The 24,542-nt window shown below is 38.2% G+C and overlaps 1 protein-coding gene across 36 annotated transcripts in view; it reads right to left on the bottom strand.

Annotated features, from left to right (window-relative positions):
• Positions 1-24,542, bottom strand: part of LOC144297055 (uncharacterized) — a 118,818-nt gene that overhangs the window by 37,313 nt on the left and 56,963 nt on the right. The window contains exon 9 of one of the 36 annotated variants that reach the window (XM_077870723.1): positions 14,962-17,083. The exons of 34 other annotated variants lie outside the window; for them this stretch is intronic. The gene's annotated coding sequence lies outside the window, so the exon portion shown is untranslated. Of the gene's footprint in view, positions 1-14,961; positions 17,084-19,797; positions 24,423-24,542 lie in introns of those variants that run through there. One more of the 36 variants, XM_077870734.1, reaches the window with a different exon arrangement.

The following is a 24,542-nucleotide window of genomic DNA, read 5'->3' as shown; positions in this document are numbered from 1 at the left end:
AATAATGTTCTATGTATAAGTTCCTCTCATAACTAACTTTTTTTAAAGATTTTATTTATTAACTTGAGAAAGGAGAGAGAGACAACAAGTGGGGGAGGGACAGAGGGAGAAGCAGACTCCCCACTGAACAGGGAGCCCGACACAGGACTTGATACCAAGATCTTGGGATCATGACCTGACTGCAGGCAGATGCTTAACCAACTGAGCCACCCAGCACCGTTAATTAACTTGTTAAAAAATGATATGTTTTTTTTGTTCTGTAATTAATGAATGTTCCTAGAAGCCACTACATTGATGTGAGTGTGCATGTGTGCATTTTGCATATTTGCCCAGACCTGATTAAACCATTAAATGATAGTGGGTGTAGATCAACTAGCCCAGGTTTTGGAACATGGTAGCTATTCCTTACAGGTTCATTCTTTATTTATAATTCCTCACTTCAACTTGTGTATCCTAGAAATTAAATCAATAAGCACAAATAACTAATGCATTTGCCTAAAGCTAAATGATTCTCTTTTCCCCCAATGTCCACCTTCTCTCCCTACATCACTCCTACAATCTCCAAGCTATTCAAGTATCAGAGTTTAAGAATTACACATTAAGAATTCATTGGCCATCATCACATCCATTATAAGTAATTGGAAGCCTTCCCACAATTTATGTAAAATTGGAATAGTTAAGATAGATTCTTATATTACAGTAATAGATGCTATCTGGTAATTGTGTCATATGCTTTGGATACACTAAAGAATTTGATTTGCTAATACTCTGTTTGTAATTCTTTATAGAAATTGATCTTCAAATTCTGTACTTTTTTAAGATTTTATTTCTTTATTTCAGAGAGAGAGAGAAAGCATGTCAGCGGGGAGAGGCAGAGGGGGATGGAGAGGGAGAAAGAATTTGAAGCAGACTCTGGAGTGAGTGAAGAGCCCTGACGTGGGGGCTCAAACCCACAACCTTGAGACCATGACCTGAGCTGAAACAAAGAATCAGATGCCTAACCAACTGAGCCACCCAGGTGCCCCTGTACAGTCTTGAGACTCTGTCTTCACAAAATTATTTTATATATTTCCTTTTTATGGGCAAATAGATTTTGTGTAACACTGGAATTGATTTTCTAAAGCTGTAATGGGGACACCTGGGTGGCTCAGTGGTTGAGTGCCTGCCTTCAGCTTGGGTCATGATCCTCAGGTCCTGGGACCAAGTCCCACACTGGGCTCGCCACAGGGAGCCTGTTTCTCCCTCTGCCTGTGTCTCTGTCTCTCTCTTTGTGTCTCTCATGAATAAATAAATAAAATATTAAAAAATTTTTTAATTAAAAATAAATAAAACTGTAATGAATTCACTTATAAAACCATCTAGATCTGGTGACTTTTTCAGTGATAGATCTTTTAGTTTCCAATCTCTTCACTAATAATTGGTCTAGTCATGTTTCTTAAACTAGTTGTTTTAAGAGTTTTTATTTTTACTAGAGAATTTTCCTCTGCCTTGAGGTTTTCACATTTATATCTAGAGTTGTACATAATATCTACCAGTAACTTCTCTCATCTCCATATTTGTGGTTATATTTCTTGAAAACGCTGTATTTATCTTGATTTCTCTCTATTAGGCTTGTCAGGGGTGTATCTAGTTCAGTAAACTTTCAAAAAAAAACTAATTTTGATTTTACTTATCCCATTTTGTGTTTGTTTTCTATCTCCTTCAGTTTTAGATTTCATCTTTATTAATTTCCTCCCTCTACATCCCCATTGTATTTTGTTCCTTTTGAATTTGAATTTTCTAAAATTTATTTTCAATCTTTATTTTTTTAAGATTTATTTATCTAGGGACACCTGGATAGCTCAGCAGTTAAGCATCTGCCTTCAGCTCAGGGCGTGATCCTGGGATCTGGGATCGAGTCCCACATTGGGCTCCCTTCATAGAGCCTGCTTCTCCCTCTGCCTGTGTCTCTGCCTCTCTCTCTATGTCTCTCATGAATGAATAAATAAAATCTTTTTTTAAAAGATGTATTTATCTATTTGAGAGAGAGAAAGAGAAAGCAGAGGGGAGGGGCAGAATAAGAGGGAGAAAGAGTCTTAAGCAGACTCCATGTTGAGGACTGAACCCAATGATCAGGACCCTGAGATCACAACCGGAGACAAAACCAGGAGTCAGACACTTAACCAACTATGCCACCAGATGCCCTTCAATCTTTATTTTTTTAAACACTGAAGACAATTTCAAGATACAAGGTTTTTCCTGAGTACAAAGTATGCTTGAATGTCTCATATTTTATATACTCATACTATATTGTAACTGCACTCTTGTATCTGAGCATCATACCTCCATAGTTGCCACATTTGTGTGTGTGTGTGTGTGTGTGTGTGTGTGTGTGTGTGTGTGTACTGTCACAAAGATTAGGATATCTCCCTCTCTAAGTAACTCTTTATACCACCCAGAGTACCCAGCCAAGCTTTTGGCCCATGTGCAGAATTTTTAAGTTATAGAAAGCAAAAAACTTGCCAGAGTATTTAACTCAAAGAAGCCTATGCACACCTACCCATTTATCTTCCAAGAATCAGGGGAGGCTGGAAAACAGAATGCTCCATGGAGATGATTCTGGTGCATTGGATAATGAAAAAGGAAGGTGTGGCATCAGATTTAAGCAAGTTAGAGATGGGCTCCAATTCCACTTACCACTGAGTGATTTATCTTCTCAGAGCCTCAATTTATTCACATATAAAGTTTTAAAAAAATTCCTTACTCAGAAAGCTGTTATGAAGATTAAATGAGATAATCCATGAATGTGCCTCGCACATAATAAGAGCTCCATAATTATGAGCTCCCAGCATTACTGCTATTAGCATTATCATTACAGTGGGGGCAAAGTGATGAAGTACTAAAGAATGGAGGGGCAGAAGCAAGTTAAGGGGAAGGGGAGCTGGGAAAAAGACAAGAAATAGAGGACCTGAGCCCTGTCTTAACCCAGTGGTTTTGGAAACACTGATTATTTAAAGAGCTTTTAAATCATTTCCCACTAATGATGACTGGATTGGGTCTATATTTTGTTTCCATCTTGCTAAGTAGTGTTACACCAAACCTCTCAAAAAAGTGTCCTGCCCAATTTGCCCCAAAGAAGACCACAGGGATGGAGTGTGTTGGGTAAGGTGAAATGGCACAGCAGTCATGCCACCACCAGCTGGTGACTGAGTGCCCATGCCTGGAAAACTTCAGCTTTACGGGCCTGTCTTGTGGAAAAAAGAAGCACCCATTTTGTTTTTATTTTGTGGGTGAAATGAAGTCTGGGAAGGGGCAGCTGCACCTTGTCACTGTCCCACTTGGCCAGAGATCTTTCAGAGACTCCAGCCACAGGGTTGGGTTCTAACCTCACTCTTGCCATTAACTAACAGTGTGGCCTTGGACAAGGTGCCTAACCTTTCTGTGTCTCGGTAAAAGAGGGATTTTTTTACAAACGTTTATAAAGCACTATTTTAAGTGCCTTACATATATTAATCTATTTAATTCTTACAAATATAGGAACTAAGTGAGATAGGGTGTAGTGAGGATTAAATGAATATATTTAAAGTACTTACAGACCTTGTTTGGCATAATGAGTGCAATGGAAGTATGAGCTGCTACTATCATCACTGTTATAAATGCTACACATTCGCTGTCACCATCCTCGTCACCATCACCAACATCACCATCATCATCATCAACACCATCACCATTATCATCACTGGGTTCAGTTGCAGTATAGCATTTTCTCTCTCTTCATTCCACCTGCAAGATTTCTTCCCATTTCTCAGGCACAAAGAGTAATTTTAGTATTTCCTTCACATCCTCCTCCCCATCTTACATTTACCATCCTACTTCTTCCCACAAACTTAAAAGAATGCCAACTCTCCCCAGATCAACAAAGTGTCAAGCATAGTGTTAGGGGTTCCCACCTACACACAGTCTGAGGCACAAGGTGTCAGGACCAACCCAGTCAGAAAGCTGAGATTCAAACACCTGTCCATTGACCTCCAAAGTCACTCTTGCCTTATTATAGCCACATAGCCATAAAATATCCATGTTATTACCTATCACTCTCAAACCTGAAATGGTTTGTTCACAAAGCATATCATCCAAGTTTTTAAAATAAATAATCATGCTACCTGGATATATTTATATCTTATTCTCAGTCTTCTATATGTTTGAAATTTTCAAAAAATACGTGAACTGATCTGTAGCATATAATATGCCTTCTTGACAAACAACAGTTTCTTATTCAAGATACATAAACCTCTTGAGATGATTATACCAATTAAGATGTCTTACTATACATATTTTAGAGCAATATCTTGACAGAGAGAAAAGTTAGGAATGACCCAAATGTTGAGTAAATATGAATTGGTTAAGGATACATTAGTAAATCCAGAAAATGAAATAGTTTGAAGTCATAAAAATTATATTAAATAAATACATCTGCGTATATAGAACAGGATGCAATTTTACGTACCTGCAAGGATATATACCAATGGGTTCACAATGGCTGATTTGTTTTGAAAGGGAAAATTCATCCTGGGAATGAATGTTTTTAGTTTTGCTCTTTATATATTCTAAATTTTCTATGTAACAAATATACATTGCTTTTATATCTCAAAACAATAGAAGAAACTAGGTTCTGGTGGAAAACATAGTTGCACTTATCTCAACCAGCTCAACTGTCCCCAGTTAAGCTTTCAAGCTTTTAATCTGCTGTCTCATCAGGCTGTGCATTTGTTTGATAGATGGCTAAGTTGCCTCTGGCCTATCATACTGTTATTTGCTTTGAACTCTAAACATCTGGGTGGCAAAATCTCTAGCTGTTTAATATTGGGCTTTTTTAGTGTTTGAATATATAGAAAAAATACGTAAAATTCTTCAGATCATCATGATAAAATGAACAACTAGTTCTATGCACTAAAGGCAAAATTAACCTCATAACTTTGGTGCAGGAAGAGAAATAAGGGTTGACCCGTGTCACTCTCCTATGTCCCATTTCAGTGGCACCCTACAGAGCACAGGACACTGAGTGCCCTTAGCCATGTTGAAATAATCACAAATACAGGTCTCTTAACCACTTACTGCACTTTCTTTCTGGTATAATAGTTATACCATAGAAACAACCGCTTTGCTTCAATAGATAGTTAACCATATTCATTAACAATTTTCAAAGCCCTTATTTTTCTTACCACTCTGAGCATGCACTTTATATATTAATGATAATGAACACATGTTTAGGAACTAGTAAAGAGCTGAATTCACATTTTTTATTGAATTTATATTTTATATTTTCTGATTAAAATCAGGAGGATAGCTGGTAATTTTTTTTTACTCCTATAGGATAGAAAGAGAGGGGTTTTGCCTGCTTGAAAACTAAAATGGGGCTCCCTGGGTGGCACAGTCAGTTAAGTGGTTTTGGCTCAGGTCTGATCTCAGAGCCATGAGACTGAGCCCCCCCTTCAGGCTCCATGCTCCAAGAGGAGTCTGCTTGATTTTTCTCTCCCCCTCTGCCCGTCCCCTCTGCTCTCTCTCTCTCTCTGTATCTCTCTAAAATAAATAAATAAATCTAAAAATTGTATCTGAAAAATGAAAATTTCAATTAAACATCCAGATATTCTATATTCGTGACATCAAATACATAAAGAACTGGGTTTGGGGGGATTGTAGGGTTTTTTTTTTTAATTTTTATTTAGTCAATTGGCATTATGTGAAACACCACAGTGGAACTGAAAAACTCTCCTCTATTTCAAAAATCAGAATACAATAAGCTTAACTTGCTTCTTGTATCTTTCTCAGAAGTTTTTGGAAAATGTGATGGGCATGGGTTAAAAGTATTAAAAGCCAGGGCACCTGATGGCTCAACAGTACTCTTACTGTGAGGACATTTTATAAAGAAATGACATAATGGCGTTAGCATTTTAATGTTCAAAGTATCATTCTGGCAATAGTATGAAGAATAGATTGGTAAGCATATAATATTGTGGGCTGTTGCAATATTCCATATAAAATACATTAAGAACTGAATTAAGGGTGTTACAGTTAGGGATGGAAAAAAGCAAGCAGGGTCAAACAGTAGTAAGTCATTAGCAGTGACAGAACTTGTGAATTGGTTTGATGAAGAGTAAAGATGAAGAGAAGAGCCTATGATAGTCCTAGGTTTTGGCCTTGAGCAACCAAGGAGATGGTGCCACATTTTCCCAAATCAGGGCATACAGGAGGAGAAAGAGATTTTTTCCAGGGAAGTAGTTAGAGGAGATATCACATTTCATTTTCCAGGCATTGCGTTTATGGTATCTAGAAGATATCTAAGGAAAAATTTGCATTCACTAGAATGTAAGATCCATGAGGGCAGGGACCTTGTTGGTTTAGTTCAGCCAATCAGACAGGTGGCTTTCGACATATTCATTGCTGTGCACGACAACTGAAAGATGATAAATGCTCAGCAAATTCTAGTTGAATAAGTGTTCTCCAATGAATTTGTGGGTCTGGATCTCAGGACAGCGTTTCAGGAAATTATTCAATGCTCTCTGGTTTCCAGAGAACTCTAGAGTCTCCTCTGATGTCCACCAAGACCATTTTACATCTTCACATACTGTGATTCTGTTCCACTCCCAAGGGAGCGAATTACAAAAATCTTACTAAGATTCCCAGTGGTCCTGTTACTCTTTGTTTGCAGATATAGGCGAGGTTGTTTGTTTACTGACACAGGAGGAAAAATTACAAAATAAATTTTCAAAGTGGTCAGACTGAGCAGAATGAATGGTAAAGTCATAGCATTGCAGTGAGCCTCTGTTTTTTTTTTATTTTTTTTTTTTATTTTTTTAATCAGACATATGGCTTTCAAGTTGCTATTGAAATGGTTAGGAGGGCCAAGTATAATTATTGAAGATGGCTGTGATCCACATATACACCAAAACTCTAAAGGAGATTGTTGTATTAGAATGAGTAGCAATGGGAAATACATAGCACCAGCAGAAATCTGGAAAAGACCTTAAGAAAGGAAAACTGCCTTAGTAAATGGCTCTGCTACTTGGAGAAGTTGGAACAAATCTTCCTTGCCAGAGAAGCTTGAATTACCTGCCTATCCCTTTAAGCATTTTCATGTACAAATCAAACACAGATGGCCCATTACGTTTATGACCTCCTGTCAATTACTCTAGATGGAGCGTGCATTAATTATTGAAATATTTTCATAGTATACAAGTTTTTAGTGGTTACATTGCCTCAGATAATTTCAACTTTCTGATTAGAAGCTGGTATAAACTATTTTATTTATGAAAATTAATCTCTTGAATGTAGTAAAACCTACAAATACAGTAGTAGATTTTTTTTTCCATTTTACAAAGCCAAACTAAAAATCCTGGCCCCTATCCTTGGAAGTCAGCGTTATGTTAGCATTGCATGCAATACATAAACTCTGCCAAAATCTATTACAATTGTAGTAAATTTTGATTACTGGAGTTGTTTGTTATTTATGTCTAGAAGATAAAGATAATATTGGGAATAGCCCTCTCCTATTCAATGTATAAATTACATCCATAAAATATCTTGTTTTGTAAACAGTAAAATAAAAAAAAAAGACTAAACTTGGTAGAAGCTTCAAATATTTGCATCTACTTTCGTTCAAGTCAATAAACACTTTGGATGATGTAAAAGTCCACAGAGTGCTTAGACTTTTAACTGTGCCACTAGTTTTGGTCTGGCATGATAAAAAAAAAAAAAAAATGCTGGGGCCTTTTGACTGTTAAAGAAAAATAAGAATATTCCAATGAAGCTTCATTTTCAGAGAACATAAAGATACTTGCAAAGGGAGCTTTGAGAAAGGCTTATGTATTTTCTGTCATTCTGGAAGCAAACTATTCGTTCAACAAACCTCAAGCACCTACTATGTGCAGAGAACCTTTCTGGGCATTTGGAGTACCTTGAGGAACAAAACAAAGATTTCTTCTCCTACCAGGATAGGTTCTAGGAGAATTGATTGCCTCCTTTAATCTCTTTGCACAGAGAAGAACGCTAAAGCTCAGAGAGGTAAGCCAACTGACCTAACATCACCCAGAAAGAAGGCTGTAAGTCAGAATAAAAGCCTAGGCCATCAGAACCCATCTTCTTAACCAAACATATCTCTTGTACCTTTCCTATTTCCAACTGACCTTTTTCTGGGTCCTTGAGAAGTTAATATTTGAATAGCTAGCTGGACTCTATTCAGTAGAAGTCCTCAGCTAGGCAGACTGGTCCTAAAAAAAAATGTCTCAGGGCACCTGGGTGGCTCAGTGGTTGAGCATCTGTTTTTGGCTCAGGGCATGATCCCAGAGTCCTGGGATTGAGTTCTGCATTGGGCTCCCCACAGGGAGCTTCTCCCTCTGCCTATACTCTGCTTCTGTGTGTCTCTAATGAACAAATAAATAAATCTTTTAAAATTTTTTCTCAATTTAAAAAATCCATCATCTGTGTTTCTTCTCTCTGAAATCCACTCATGTTTAGGCAAAGAATGCTACAAAGAAGACATCATTGAGTGTTATACTGTATGTTGGCAAATTGAATTTAAATAAAAAAAAAAAAGATATCATCACAGGAATGTTGATTTTGGAGCCCAGTGGGAGAAGGTGGCCCTAGAGGCAGCAAGTAAAGTTAACAAGCAATCATTGGCCTCTTTCTCTGGCCAAAGCCAAGGAGGGATTGAATAGTGAAACTCTAGTGAGGCACAAATGGAAGGTGCTAATGGCACTGTGCTTTCACAATGGGTTTGCATTGTGGGGAAGAAAGCAATCCCCACATGTCATGGTGGCAGCTCAAGGCTGGAAAAACTAGAATCATGCAAGGGAGGGGGGATTTAGAATATGTGTCAGGTGAAAGTGATGCTTATCTATTGGACCCTTCTCGTAGACATTAAAAAAAAAAATACTGCTAGTGGGAGAATTCTCATAAAAATTAATGGCATTAGTTAAATGCTGTTCAATTACTTTTGTGTGTTAATTTTGCCACTCTAAAAGAAAATGATCTATTTCCCAACCACAAATAATAAAACTCCCCACCTCCGGTTTATTTAGCACTTCATACTTTCTAAAACCTTCCTGTTATTGGTGAGACTCAGATGGCTGTCTGACGTCACATCAAATTTGATAGACAATAGCCAAGAACTTAGGCTTCCCAACTTACAGTATCAAGCTCTGGATACTCTTTCAGGCTTCTTATTTAGTCCTCATCAAAGTAGACAGAGAAAGTGTCATCATGGTCATTGGCCAAATGAGAGCCTGAAGCGCAGGACCCAGAACAAGTCAGTCCCCAATTCAGTTCAAAGGGAAGTGGCTGAGCATACAAAGTAGTCCATTAAGGGCGTGTTGGTAAGGAGGGAACAGGTAGGAGAAGCTAAGTCATACAAGAAAAGAAGATGGAATATGCAATAATGGAAGTATGTACAAGGCAAAGAAGTTAGAGGTAGAAGTGATTAATTTCATCCAGGATTGAATAAAAGTCCACTCAGTTATAAATATACCTAATTTGTTGTAATCAAAACTGGAATGATATTGTGACTTGTCATGCAGTGTCTAAAGCTGTTCTTTCTTATGGGATAAAAGAATCACCTGAGAAGCTTGGAAAAAAATGCAGTCTGATCCTTAATGAATCAGCAACTTTGCACATAGAGTGCAGGAGAACCTGATTTTTAATAAGCCATATTTGGAGCCCATGGTCTAAAACCTTGCTACTCAAAGTATGGTCTGTGGACAAGCAGCCACTTAGGAAGAAAGAATCTTAGAACTCACTCAGGTATACTGAATGAGAATGTGCAGTTTAACAAGATCCCCAAGTGAGTTCCTCTACATATCACAATTTAAAGAGCACTGGTCTACAGCTTCCCCCTTCTACTATGTATTAATTTTATCAGAAAAAATTAAGTCAGCCCCTGAGTGGCTAAGGGAGCCCCTGAGTGGCTAAGTTGGTTGAGCATCCAACTCTTGATTTTGGCTCAGGTCATGATCTCAGGGTCTTGGGATCAAGCCCTGTGTGGGGCTCCACACTCAGCAGGAGGTCTGCTTAAGGATTCTCTCTCTCGGGGATCCCTGGGTGGCTCAGCGGTTTAGCACCCGCCTTTGGCCCAGGGCGCGATCCTGGAGTCCCGGGATCAAGTCCCACATCAGGCTCCCTGCATGGAGCCTGCTTCTCCCTCTGCCTGTGTCTCTGCCTCTCTCTCTCTCTCTCTATGTCTATCATAAATAAATAAATAAATAAATAAATAAATAAATAAATAAATAAATAAATCTTTTAAAAAAAAGGATTCTCTCTCCTCTCCCTCTGCCCCTCCCCCACTCACATACATGCACACTCTCGTTCTCACTCTCTCAAATAAACAAATAAATCTTTTTTAAAAAGAAAAAGAAAAGACAAATTAACTCGGCATGAGGTAAAGTGTTCCTAGTGAACCCACGCAGGACCCAAGGGAGCTCTGTTTTTATCCCAAACTTCCTTCCCAATCTAACATTCTAGATTTCCATCACCGTCTGATAAAAAAAAAAAAAAAAATACAAAATATCCAATCAAGATTTTCTCCTAAATTTTGTTGAAACTCAGCATCTAAGTCGTGGACTATCAAGTATTTCAAGCATTTCCAAAAGTTGCCTGTGACATATTTTGGAAAGTAAATCACTATTTGCACCTGCCTCAATTTCCAGTAAATCTCCTATTTTCCCACAGTTCCTTGAAGACTAGTAAAGCATTCTGGCAATCCCATCTGCTAGTTTTCTTTGTCCCCCTCCACCTCCGCCCCACAAGATAATCAGTCCATCAAGATCAGGAGACACGGGTGTGTTTATAGTAGCTGGGGAAGCTATGACGAATTCTACCCTTGTGCTAAAGCGTCAGGTTCCTTACAAGTGTTTGTTTAAACCAAGCTTCTTGAGTGGAATTGGTGCAATTTCTCCTTGTTTGTAAGGGCAAGGCATACTCTGCCCTACTTAGGAGGAAGCCCTCCAGCCGCCATTCCAGAATAACAGAGGAAGAAATTCCCTTCCTCGAGCCCAATTGTCACCACTCAGCTAGGAGCAATACAGCTAGTGTAATGCCTGGATTTTGACATGCACTTATTATTTTATAATATAAAAGACATTTTAAAGAAATAAAATTACTGGCAATTCTACCACTCTGACAAGTTCATGGGCCATCTGCAAAGAAAGTTAAGTTTACGTGTGGGTTTGCAATTTCACTTTCCCTAAGAGTATGTCAAAAATAGTTTTCAACATGGTTATAGACTTCACAGTATTTCCATGCCGGTATAACAGTTCAATATTGATATGCTATGTATATGTCATCAATCTGCTACTCTTGGACATATCGTGGGCTTCTGATTTTTCATTATTAGAAATGCAGTCTGATACTAATCAGACTAACAATCTAATTTTAGAATTTTTAGTGACTCAATCCCAATAATTGGCAGGTATCTTTAAAGAAAAGAAAAAGTCAGTCTGTGGCCAGGATGACTTTGTTAACTTACATTAGGCTACTCAGAAGTGTATACCATTAGTTAGAAGGGGGAACAGGCAAAAAAAAAAAAAGTATATAAAATCAATGCTTTTTATCTTAAAAATCAGCTGAAAGTACATGCTTTACTAAGAGACCCAAAAGTATCATTTTCATCCATGAATTACTATACATAATATAGACTAAATATGTTATTCATATAATGGGGTTAGCTTCATTGCACTTAAAGGTTCTGAGTTACAAACAATTCATGGGTTATATAGTAGGCCATTTCCTGATTAGATACTTGCACTAGAGTAGAGCTGAATAGAAACTTGCTGTAGCCTAACATTTTAATACAGATGTAATTTGATTACATTCTCACTTTCTGCTTTAGACTGTAGAATTGAAAACACATTACTATCCATCACTTAGAATCTGCTTAACCTTTATTGAGATTATAGTCAGTCCAGCCATTTCATGTAGAACTAGCCCAACATCTGACTTCCTTTTTCCCTTTCTTGTTCTAATACCTGCAGTTGTCCCCTCAAATAAGGCTGTCACTGACTTTGGTAGAGCATGAGGAAGATGGCGGAAGCCACATTAGGTACCCAACTTTGAGAATCAGGTCTCCTCTGGAGTTCAGGGAAAGGCATTCCAGGGCAAAGGAAGGGCAGAAAGGCAGCAAGGTTTAGGAAATCATGACTATTTTGTTTTGATAAGTATATAAAGAAGGAGGAGGACAAATCTGTCTGGGGACAAATCATGGAGGATTTTGAACAGGAGGACAAAGGGTCTGAATAATAAGAAAATATTGCAAATAAGAACTAAAGCAAACGAGATTTGTGTTTCATAGATTTAGTGGGTGAACTGGATGGAAGAGAGGGGGTGTGCTGGAGTAAATTAGGAGCTTCCATATTGTTTCAAAAGCTGGTGGAGGGAAAGGTCTGAGAAGGCAGCAGTGGAGAATGGAGAGGAGGACACAGGTATAAGGTATTGCAGAGGGGAACAGAAATTCACGAGTGAAGGAGACAGGGAAAGTTGTTCTTGGCAGCTCATTCCAGAACAATGTCCTTCCTGTGCTCTAAGTCCTAAGCAAATACCATTTTGTTACAAGGCCATCTTCTCAAATGGTAAAAATCTGTAGGCCTTTGGTATGGAACTGTCTGAAACAATTGCTTGAATCTGGGCATCAGTGTTAGGATTCGAATGGAAATGTATGATTGACTTCATGAATGCACTGGAAAAGGATGAATAATAGGCTTAGATTGGTCTTGTTTCTTGGCTGATGCTGCACCATCTCTGATTAGCTGGCCCCCTCAATGGGACTGAGGAGCCCAACTTCTAGACATACTGCCAGTGATTAGGCTGACTGGCCCAGCTTGCCCTGGAACAAGGAAAACTCAGTGAGAAGGCACTTTGGATGGTCTCCAACTTCTTGGAGAAACAAAGGCAAAGTTTTTAACAAAGAATAGGGGTGACTGAGTGACGTGTAGGTTTGAGTGGAATTGAGAAAAGTCACATCAGCGATGCTAGTAGGACTTTCATTTGAAATTAAAATTGCTAGATAACTTGGCAATAATAATCAGAAAATAAAAGGTACCTACTCAGCAATTTCATTCTAAGTACCTGTGCTAGAAAAATACTCATAGCATACGAGTATTATGAGTGTTACACATAGGAGCATATGAGAAATACTCAAGTACATAAGGTAGTATGTCCAAGGATATTCACTGCACCACTGTGTATGACAGCGAAAAGGTAGAAGGAATCTGCACGCACATTTTATGGAGATAACTCAATGAGTGTTGGTATGGCCATACCATGGGAAATTCTTGAAGGACTTAGAAAGAACAATATACATCTGTTTCCACTAGCAAGTTAGATCTCTTAAGACCCTGACGCGTGAAATGATCAAGCACACAATATGTTGCTGAGTATGACACATGTGATAGAGGTTCTTGGAATAGAAAAAAAAAAAAAAAACTAAGCCTTTGTTAATATAGGTCATATCAAGGAAGTTGGAAAAGCAACTAAGGTTGGAGGTAGTGGCAGGAAGGACGTTAGTTGGCCTCATGCTCTAAATTCTAATATACACAAGACAATAAGTGTATGCTATTTGTTTTAAGTTTCAAAATTTCTTTGAAAATTTTAAATATCTTGGCCCAAAGGAATGGCTTTTTTTCTCACCAAATATCTGCTCTCTACCAAAGACACCTTTCCTCTAAAATGATTCTTTATTTTTTTTCCTTTTTAAAGTCAGCGAGGCACTGGGTTAGTCCATGAGTTAATGGTTGAGTAGCAATGGATAGATAGATGGATAGATAGATAGATAGATAGATAGATAGATAGATAGATAGATAATAGATGGACAGACAGACATGCAAACCTCCATTGGCCAATCTCCCTTAAAGCTACCAAATTCATAGATGATCACCAAGGCAATTCTGTTCCATTTGATTGTGTTGTCCCCACAGCTTAAATAACATGGCAAAGTAAATATCAAATGGCATGCCACTGATCTGTCAACTCAGGGATATCCTTGTGTATGTCATAGTTAAAAGGGAACGTGAAACACCATATCTTCCTGAAATGAGATCAATGAACAGAGCTGATTTGAAATCAGAACTAGATAATCTCAATTGGAACTTATTCACTGGAATATTTTTCTAGGTTTGGAAATAAGTGGAAACAAGTTATTTTCTAAATTAGAATCTATGTCGGTAGTACCTTTATACAAGTTCCAATCTTAGAGGACAAGGTAGAGCTAATGCAACTTTAATATAGTTTAGCAGATAGTGATTACTGCAAGATCGTCTTTTGCTCCCTTACAATCTTTTTTCACTCAAGAACTTGATGGTGTTTGGGGTAAAGTGCTATAAGTGGGATTCTAGCACACGAAGGAAAAGAAAATATTAACCCATGATGTAGCCAAGAGCTGGATTAATCTTCCAGGCAATTCAAAAAAGAATCAGAACACGAACCCCAAAAGGCAGTTTAAACATTCTGAAAAGTGCTAAACTATCTCATCTTGAAAAAGACCACTTGGGTGGGTTTTCAGTTATTTGGGACATGTTGCTTTGAGTCCCTGATGCAGAAGTCAGTTTTAATGTAAGCTGTTTTCTTTCTCGTGTGTTTTTTAAGTAAGAACCACTATTTCTCTGAGCCTAGAGCTAGACACAGTTGGCCATGCGGAGCATGTGAGAGGCACTCTGAGAAAGGGGGTTTAATGAGTAACTTTGCAGTTAGAGGCCCTGCCTGAAAACTCCTTCTAACCATTAGACTCATACTTTCTGTCTGAAATACACACAGACAGAATCTGTCTGATTCACAGCCTCCAGAAGGCTCAGAGATGTTGGCAATCCTGGTAGGGAGACTTCAGAAGTCCCTGATATCTCAAGTGCATCTAAAGGCTTATGCATACTCTCCCCCCCTCTCAACCCTGCCCCTGCTCTCTGCACTCCCAAACCCCACCACTTCCCCCACTCCCCCAGCCAGTGTCTGGAGATCGCGTTGACTGGAGTTCTCCCAGAGAGAAAGATTGATAAAGCAAAGCAATCGGAGTTATTTCCTATGCATGAAATTGATTAAATGCTTCACTAAATGGCTTATAAATTTGCTTCTCATATTTCTGTCACCGCTGAAAAGATTACAGAAACTCTGCACATATCCATGTTGTATACAATACCAAATTACAAAAGGTTGTAAAAACTAATGTTTTGTTTAAAGTTTTGAGCAGGACCATATGCCTTCAGTGACCTTGAGTAAGCTATTTTAATTCAAACCATTTCAAAGAATAGAAAGGGGAGAAATATTCAGCTCCATAACAAACCAGACGAGTTGGTAGGTAAACCTCCGTTAACTCTGCTGAGCCTCTGCTCCTTCCTAGGAGGATGTGGAGTGAATGCCCTCCTGCACACGTCTTGTGTCTCCAAAGCTGGAAAGCACATGTGGTGTCAACAGGGATATATTTACAAAGGAGATGAAAATAGGGCTTTAAGACCTCCCAAAGCTGAATTTGCTCTATTATTTTTCATTCAGAGACATATCCTGATGAGTTTTGAGTCTTGCATTGACTTGCAGGATGATAGCGAAAAGATGACAAATATTAGCATGAGTGGTGGGGTTGTTTCATGTTTAGGGGTTCTGGTTGTTTATTTTTGATCTTTACACGTCTTTCAGATGCCACTTAAGTTCTATTCTTTCTTCCATGTGAGAATTCCTTCCAACTCTTGAGTAACAATTGAGGGGGTTGGGGCGGGGAGGATTGGGGGGGATTTTAGCCAAGAAGCAATTTATAAGCAAGCACGTGACCTGCAGATGTTACTTGGAAAACTAATCCCTTTCTTAACATGGCCTTAAAAGTACCTTCACTTCTGCAGGAAAAATGATATTTTTTCATAACATTTATAAGACATTATGTCCCCAGCAAGAATTAACATTTGGCATTAACACACAGCTCTGGCAAGAACTTCAAGAGAAGTTTTACAACCAAGGATGTGCTTAAGATCCCAACTGGCCTGACCTCTGTAGTATACAATCCCAGCCACCTATCACCTTCAAGAATAGCCAGTGTGGGAACCAAGGTGGGTCCACCCCACAGCCATCTGGAACACAGTGAGGTGGAAATTATCAGGGTGATGTGGTCAGCGGGGAGCAGAAGGACTTTCCAATATCAGGCTAGGTACACATCTGCTTTCCTATGAAGTCTCTGGATAGATGTAAGAAGTTGTGATGGAATTATCTCTCATTTGTGAAACCATAATGTAATCTCATGAGTAAAATCCAGATTTTTTTCCGTCTCTCTCTGTCTCTGTCTCTCTCTTTTGTTTTTTGTGTTGTTTTTTCTTTTAAATGAGTACCTGTTCTGGGAGATATGCCAAAAATTCAGGGATGATTTAACCTGACCATCACCAGCTGGACAACCTATTTAACTCTTTGGTGATGGTTACATGAACCTTCTTGTTGGCTTCAAGCCACCACATAATTAATGTTGACGCCAGACACAGAGGGTTTAATAAATTATAACAAAGAAAGAGGTCCATTATTACACAAGAGAAAAAGTAACTATCTTCTGCCCACAGGTGTTTGCCATCTTAAAACATATGAATCCCTGTTTCCTAAAGTTTACTCCTTGAAACACTAACTCTATAAGATTATCTTTCATAAAAGGGTTTTGTTGATCAAATCCTGTGGACAACACTCTTCCAGGAGAATTACAGTGCAGAGTAACATGTTATGGGCCTCTGCTACAAACAATCCTGTTTAACCTGGAGTTTGTCACTTGACCCAGACTTCTTTTGGTATTCACCTTTAGAACCTTGGAATTGTTATTTGAAACATACTCAGGGAAAAATATTTAAACCCACTGCACGTCTAGCAGACTGGCCCATCTCTTCTGAAAATTCAGCAAGCCGTGCGCTGCCCCTTCAACGAGATGCTCAGCCAAAAGAAGAGAAATCCGCAAGTTCACTGCACGAAGACTTTGCCATTCCTCTTTTCCTGCTGACATGCCAGCATTGGGCCATGCACATGTTCCTCTCCTACCTGGGACAGCTGCATGTTGAGGGACTGTGGGTCTTTTTTTTTTTTTTAAGTAGATCTCTCTAATCTGTGCGAGATCCTGTGGACATTGAATACCCAAATATTAGTTACATTTGTAAATGTATGATCCACATATGTTGGATTTTTTCTTACAGATTATTTTTTGCCTTTGAAGACTATTAACAAATTCACTTCCTCTTTCTATTTTAAATAATAAACAAAAGCCATGTGTATTCTTCCCTTTCTATGATCAAAGTCACTCATGCATCAAAATCATTCAAAAAAAAAAACCTAGCAGGGTGAAGGAGAGTGACAGGATTTACCTTCAATTAATTTTTTAAGTAAATCCTTCATTTGCACACTTCTGCCTCTTAACTAGTTTGAGTGACAAATTACTCATGAGGAGCATCACAGGTGATGGATGATAGCATGACCCCTGGTGAAGATCTTAGCTCTGGTTCACAACTGTGGTTCTCAAAACAGCAAGGTGCATCAGAAGGTGATTCTCCAGGTGTGGAGGCCGTGTCATAGCACAGATCTCTGAGCCACACACCCAGAGTTTCTGTTTTGGTAGGTCTGCGGAGGGGCCTGATAATCTGCATTTCTTTTTTTTTTTTAAGATTTTATTTATTTATTAGAGGCAGGGAGGGACAGAGGGAGGGAAAGAAGCAGATACCCACCCCTGAGCAGGCTCCATCATGACCTGTTTCGAGGGCAGATGCCACTGACTGAGCCACCCAGGTGCCCCTGAGAATGTGCATTTCTAACAAGCTCCCAGGTGATGCTGATGCTACTGGCGCGGGACCCAACTTTGAGGATCGCAGCTGTACAGCAGCTCCCTAACTTACCCAATTAAACAGGTTATAAACACCAGGTCACAGCCCTGAGATGGAAGCTCTAGGAAGGAGAGACTCAAGAAGAATCTGTATTTTTAATAAACTCCCCAAGCAATTCAAAACATGCAGGTCTGGACTACTTCAGTCAGAGAAGCAAGGCTTGCCTCTTAGATCAGCCCCTCGGGTCTTGGTCTTCTGGCTGCCTCTGAGCCAGGGAGTCTCCCTCCTCAAGGCCTCTTCAAAGTGCAAGATGGCTGAAGACCTGGGAATGCCTCATCCAATAACTTGTCTAGTAATTGGTATATTGATTGTTAATGTCATCATGTTTTAGTACCTATAAACCCCTCACTCTATTACACAGCCCCCAACAATCCAAAAAGTCATTGTTTATTCATTGTGACTCCCAAACTGGCCCTTGTCAGTTCCTGCTGGAAGGCTGGCTGATAAAAATCAGCAGATGATTGGACGCACACATTCTTAACATGACTGACCCATGACATCTCCGAGGGCAGCCAGGGAGCCTGTCATTACAGTACAATACTTCTCTTTCTTCCTCCTTATCTAGCCCCAGATGACTTTGAGATTTTTATTAACTCATTAATGACTGAAGATGTCATTAGAGCCCGTAAAAGGGTTTTCTTTTCTTTTTCTTTTTCTTTCCTTTCATTCTTTCTTTTTTTCTTTCAACGTCTTCTTTTTTTTAATGGAGATAAGTATACACTTTGCTCATAGTAGGAGGGGGACAAGCTTATGGATAAAACAGTCAAGATAAGCCAAATGGAGAGACCCTTTCAATCTATTAGAATTTGAAATCTGATTGATGGGTACCAGGATTGAAAACCTGCACAGAGAAATACCAAGTTGCCTCAGAAATACGGTGGGCAAGAAAAATGGGGCAGCTCAATAAAGAAATAGCAACCCATAAAAGTCAGCAATTTCTGTTGTGTTGTAGGCTCAATCTTTCCAACCCAACGGCTAAATAAAAAATAAACAAAAACTCGAATAACGCTACTGAAGCCTCTAAATGTTTCTTACCTACACATTCAATTAAACCATATCTTGTTTCTGCGTGCCTTTAATTTTCACATCGGCAGAACTGCTTTTAAAAATCAAATTAGATCTTTTGAAGGCACTTAAATTGCAACAACCTTATGTTTTTTTATATACTCTTGGGTTTCAGCCTTTTTATCTAGGTTGTGTGTCCAATTAATGGGATATCTCAAGGAAGCACTAATCATTCCGAAAACTTGAGAATATAAAAAGCAAGCAGACTATTTTCATTATAACTGATTGGATTGAGAATAAGCTACAGAGGAAATGTTCAATAATTATGATAACTTTTTTTAGATGAGATCACAAAAAAATTCAGTCACATAAGGTGCTTTTCATTGCAGCAAAGTCTTTGAAGTCCTGTTTTCATTTGATTCCTCTTTGGGGTTCAGCCTCGGGCATGTCAGGAGGCAGGTTGGAGAGTGGGTTTACACTGATTTTATCAGGCCGGATAATTCACTTGGCAAAGAAAATGTCTATTACTAGATGTATTTCACATGTTATTAAGTGTTTATGAAATTTTACTATTGTCAAAACACATTGTGAATTAACAGACCTCATCACACATGGAGATAAACTACTCCCAAAGAGAGAAAATTGTTGTCTCAAGACCTAAAAAGATTTTCGTCCAAGGAAATTGCTGTCAGTAAACTATGACCAAGATTGAAATATGCCTTAAGCCAAGTTTTATTCCTAAATCACCTAATTACATCTTTCTTTCTTTCTTTATTTGCCTAGTGGAAAATTTTATCCATTAAATGCTTTCTTAAATAGAATAATTAGTTAATATGTGCAGATTAATTAAATGCAATAATTTTATCTAATTCAGTAATAATAACATTAAAAACTTTTTTCCACCTTTCTGTACATGACACCAAACACCCAGATAAAACCTGAGACACAAGAGTCAAAAACCCAGCTGTTTTTATTTATTTTTTTTAACCCAGCTGTTTTTAAAGATCCAGATGTATGATGTCAAGTTAAAAAAAAAAAAAACAATCAAGGATTTCACAATTTTTTTTCCATTTTCATCCAGATGTTTGGTGTCATATATACACAGTCTTAATGTGCTCAGTCATAATCACAATGTTCTTTAATATCATTTGCCAATATTTTAATCCCCTCTTCACCAAATTATCTATAACAATCTTGTTTAATTCATTCATAGGGTGAAACACAAAGATATTTTCTTCAGGAAAAAAAAAAAAATATATATATATATATAATGCCCAGCAGACTCCAAAAAACAATACAAGCCAGAATAGTGCCCAAGTCTTTATGTTGAAAAACACTTCCTATCTGCATTTTTAAGTGATGAAAAAAAAATTCAACTCAAATGGTCAGAATGGCAATTTTAATTGACATGTATGTGCCAATTTCAATTTCTAGTAAGTAGTTTAGGAAAATAACGGGCTCTCAAGTGTAAAGGATGGCCACCTTTTCAATGGGCTCTTTTTCCAATTTATTCACTTACTGTTAAATCCCAAAAGAGATGACATTTTAGGAACAATGTCCTCCTCTGGTGACTTTGGGAATAGAGAAATACGGACCTAGGAATATAAAAGCTTGGTGTTGAGTCCCAGCACCACGTGTGGTGGTCCCAGTCCCACTGTGTGACCTTGAGCTAGTCACTTAAGCTCCAAGCCTCAATTATTCCTTCTTTAAACTGAAAATAATAACCCTGGCCCCAATTAGCCCAAGAATCTGATCAAAGAACTCTGAATGGCAGAATGCCTCACAAGTACATAATTATCATTAATATATGAAAAATTTTATCATTCATTTTATATATTATAGTTTAAATGTTATCACATAAAAGTATCATTTCTGTTAATATGGAATTCAGGGGCACGAGATACCACACTGAAAATAACTCTGGCCAGCTATTGACTGTTTACAAATCAGTATGACCAGAACCTCTGGGTGTGCAAAACAATATCCAGATTCTCCTTCCCTGTGTTCCTGTCTCCTTCCTGCACTTTGCCTAGTCGAGCTGAGAAATCATTTTAGCACTACTCTCTTTACAGTAACTAAATAGACTACTCATAGATCCCACTGATTGAGCCTGTATTACTATGAGGGCACTTCTGCCAATCTAGAACCATATTCTTTTTTTTTCTTTTTTTCTTTTTTCTTTTTTTTTAGAACCATATTCTTGACCAACTGCTGAACTTAACTTTGATGCGCTCACACACACTCTTGGTCAATGGCAGAGTCCAGCCGTAGCATCTAGCAGTTTTGTGGCTGCTAAATATTCCAACAGACCTCATGGTTTCTATCAAGGGAGATTGCTTACAAGGTTTTGTTTTTGGTTTTGTTTTTAACTACTCATAAAATGTATGTCCTGGGAAGTTATCATCAAAGAACAAGCCTTCCTCCCCACACTCTATGTAGGTATCTAAGTGAGAAACCAACCTATAAAATGGTAAGCCCTAAACATTTTTCAAGGATTTTAGTCTTCTACTTTTTCATCAGAGCTCCAAGAGTTTTGGAAAATATCTCTAAAGTTTTGAGTTCTACTTTTAAGATACTGAAAGTTTCTTATACAGCCAAAGAAAGGCGGAGCGGGGGGGGGGGGTGGCGGGGGGAGAATATAACGAATGAAAGGAAGACAATGTAGTTAATTTTAAATTTTAAAGCTCTCCGGACACCTGGGTGGCTCAGCAGTTGAGTGTCTGCCTTTGGCCCAGGGTGTGATCCTGGGGTCCTGGGATCGAGTCCCACATTGGGCTCCCCACAGGGACCCTGCTTCTCCCTCTGTCTGTATCTCTGCCTCTCTGTGTCTCTCATGAATGAATAAATAAAATCTTTAAAAAAATTTTTTTTAATTTTAGATCTCTCTGCAGTGTCACCATTCTGACAGTAGAGTAAAACAAAAGCTCATACTTTAAGACATTTCTTTAAAAGTTTACTCCAACTTTTTTCTCAATTATATGATCACAGGGAAAATGGAATGACTAATCGAGTTTTCCTTCTTCAACTTTTTGAAGTCACAAATCACTCATTAGCATGTTGCTATACTGCAGCACTTGGCTTTCAAGGGCCAGAAATCAATACAAAAGGAAACAATAATAGAAAAGGGGAAGATTTTTACCATCATAATAGGGAAAGGTGTGTGTGCTGGAAGAAAGTACAGTACAGAAGCTCATGACAAGTCATGATAAATGGGTCGTTATAAAATTCATGTTTAGGCAGCACCAGGCCGGGGATAATGCCATTCGTCATGGCAACACGAGGCTGCTAATGAGCTTCATTGCATATTCATGTCTGTGGCGGGTCTTCTCTCCCTCCCACCCTGAACTAGAGCCTGGAAAAATCTCCACCTCAAGCTGAAGCTCAGATAGGCCTTTTTCTTCTTCTTCTTCTTCTTCTTCTTCTTCTTCTTCTTCTTCTTCTTCTTCTTCTTCTTTCTTCTTCTCCTTCTCCTTCTCCCTCTTCTTTTTTGTTTTTTGTTATTGTTGCAGCAATTACACTGTAAAGTGCTGCCCAAGATTGATTGCTCTGATCTGTAGTTCAATTGTAAATTAGAATACACATCCCCCCAGGGACGCACGGCCCCTATTTGTGATTAAGAAAAAAGCCCTATAATAGACTAATAGCTAAAGTTCTCTCTCTTTTACTTTCAGGCAATTAGCTTGATGAAATGGCCTCTTTTTGTGTACCCTGGAAGTGTAAACCGATATCATAATGAAGTATATGATGTTTATTCTATTATTTTCACCTTGCCGGGTATGCAGGAATGCATAAGTAATGGCTGCTTTGTCTGGTACGTTTACTGATTCACAAGTAAACTATTTCTTAAAGATGCAGTGTGTGCATTTTGAGGCTTGAGCTAACAACCCCTAACTGTGGGTTCACTTCCATGCAAAAGACTTTCTACTAAAGAGGGAAAAAAAACAAATTTCTTAAGTAAAAGGGAGATTCTGATAGTCAACAGCCATCTAGCTACTGGACTGCTTTGGATTGGATGAGGTTGGAAAGTACAAATGGCAGCTCTCTCAAGTCCAGTGAAGAAACCAGGGTACTTTTAGCAAAGTGTCCTGGGGTGACTTTGTGCAAGTGAGACTCCAGCTGAACATAATGTTTCAGTCGTCTCCAATAATTAGTTGCAGGATCCTCCCATTTCTAACTCTTGGGTGGAAGAAGCTAGTCTTATGGAGTATTAGCTACTTTGAAGTGTACTGCACCCATCCCCACTCCAAATGTCTTATCTTTTCAAGATCCAAAACTTTGATCTCATAAGTTGACAAGAAAACATTCTTTCACTTCCTACATAGACCAGCTGACCAGAGGTTTTGACCAGCAAGCCAATGAACACAATCGCTTGTAGTTGGCCCATCTCCAATGTCATTTGTGTTGTTCCTATAGAGTATTTTAATATTTATTCCCTCTTCATTCATGAGAGTCTCAAGAGTAAAGGGGAAAAAAGTATCCCAACTAGGCAAAATAGAAAGAGGAAAGAAGGGGAAAAAATAAAAAAATAAAAAAAAAAAATAAAACAAATCTATCTTGGCTTATGGTGAAAAGATAAAATACAATATTAAATAAATAAATAAAATAAAATAGTTGATGTTAGATTTCTTACCAAGATGTTAATTACATTTCCAGTTCTCCACTCCAATTCCCTGCCATTCATCAATAACCTAGTTTGTACTACCCACCAAACATTTTCTGGCCTTGTATCCACTTGAGCTTCTAGAAAATCATTTTTATGTCAAAAGGATCTCACTTATTTTTTTAGTATTGAACTAGACATGCATTTTTAGATTTGTTATATTTTAAAATTGATATTTGAGAGAGTCTTTTGTAACATATAAAATGTGTTCACATTTCCTTCCAGTTACTCTAGCCACTTTCCTGAGAAATATCCCAGGAAAATTCACTTGGATATCTTCCTTGCTAAAAATCAAAAAGTTTTATCAGTCTTTATTTGATGATGACTTTCTCTTTCTCAATATTTACACACTAAACTGCTGTGTAAATGATAAGCTTGCAGCTTACAATTTACAATTGTAAATTTTCATTGCTTTTAGAAATGTTTGAATGCTTAGCTGCCATATTGCTGCCATCTTTGAAATATGTTATTGTAAATTTTCAAGTGACATTGAGCCTGGGAAGGTTTCATCCACAGCACTTACTTGCAGTAACCATCACCTGTTTAAGAGTACATTTATTTATAACAATGATACCCAATTTTTATCCAGTGCCTCATAATTTATGAAGTTCTTTCATATAAATCAAATCATATACATGACTCTATGAGACAAATGAGGCAAATAATTTTATTGTCATCCCAAAGTTGGAAGTGAGGAAATTGAGGCTCAGAGAGGTTATGGGACTTACCCAAAGTCCAAGTCAGCAAACATGAAGTTGAACCTTGTCCTCAGGAATTTAACTCCAAAATCTGAATGCCTTCTGGAAGGTCATGCTGACTTTATTCTAGCTACACATTCACCATAGGCAGCAACCCTCCAGAATCTCAAAGCTCTTACATTAAACAAGTCTGTGGTCTTCTTTTGTATCTGGGCAAGACTGACAAATGAATGTAAAGACACACACAAACACACACACAAACACACCTTGATAAAAACCTACAAAGAAAGGAGAAAAGGAATGGAACTCACACCCCATTGTTACCCACCTACCTAAATA

Source organism: Canis aureus, chromosome 2, assembly GCF_053574225.1.
Source record: "Canis aureus isolate CA01 chromosome 2, VMU_Caureus_v.1.0, whole genome shotgun sequence".
Lineage (NCBI taxonomy): Eukaryota > Metazoa > Chordata > Mammalia > Carnivora > Canidae > Canis > Canis aureus.
The sequence above is the reverse complement of the archived record's forward strand: the minus strand, read 5'-3'. Positions and strand labels throughout refer to the sequence as shown.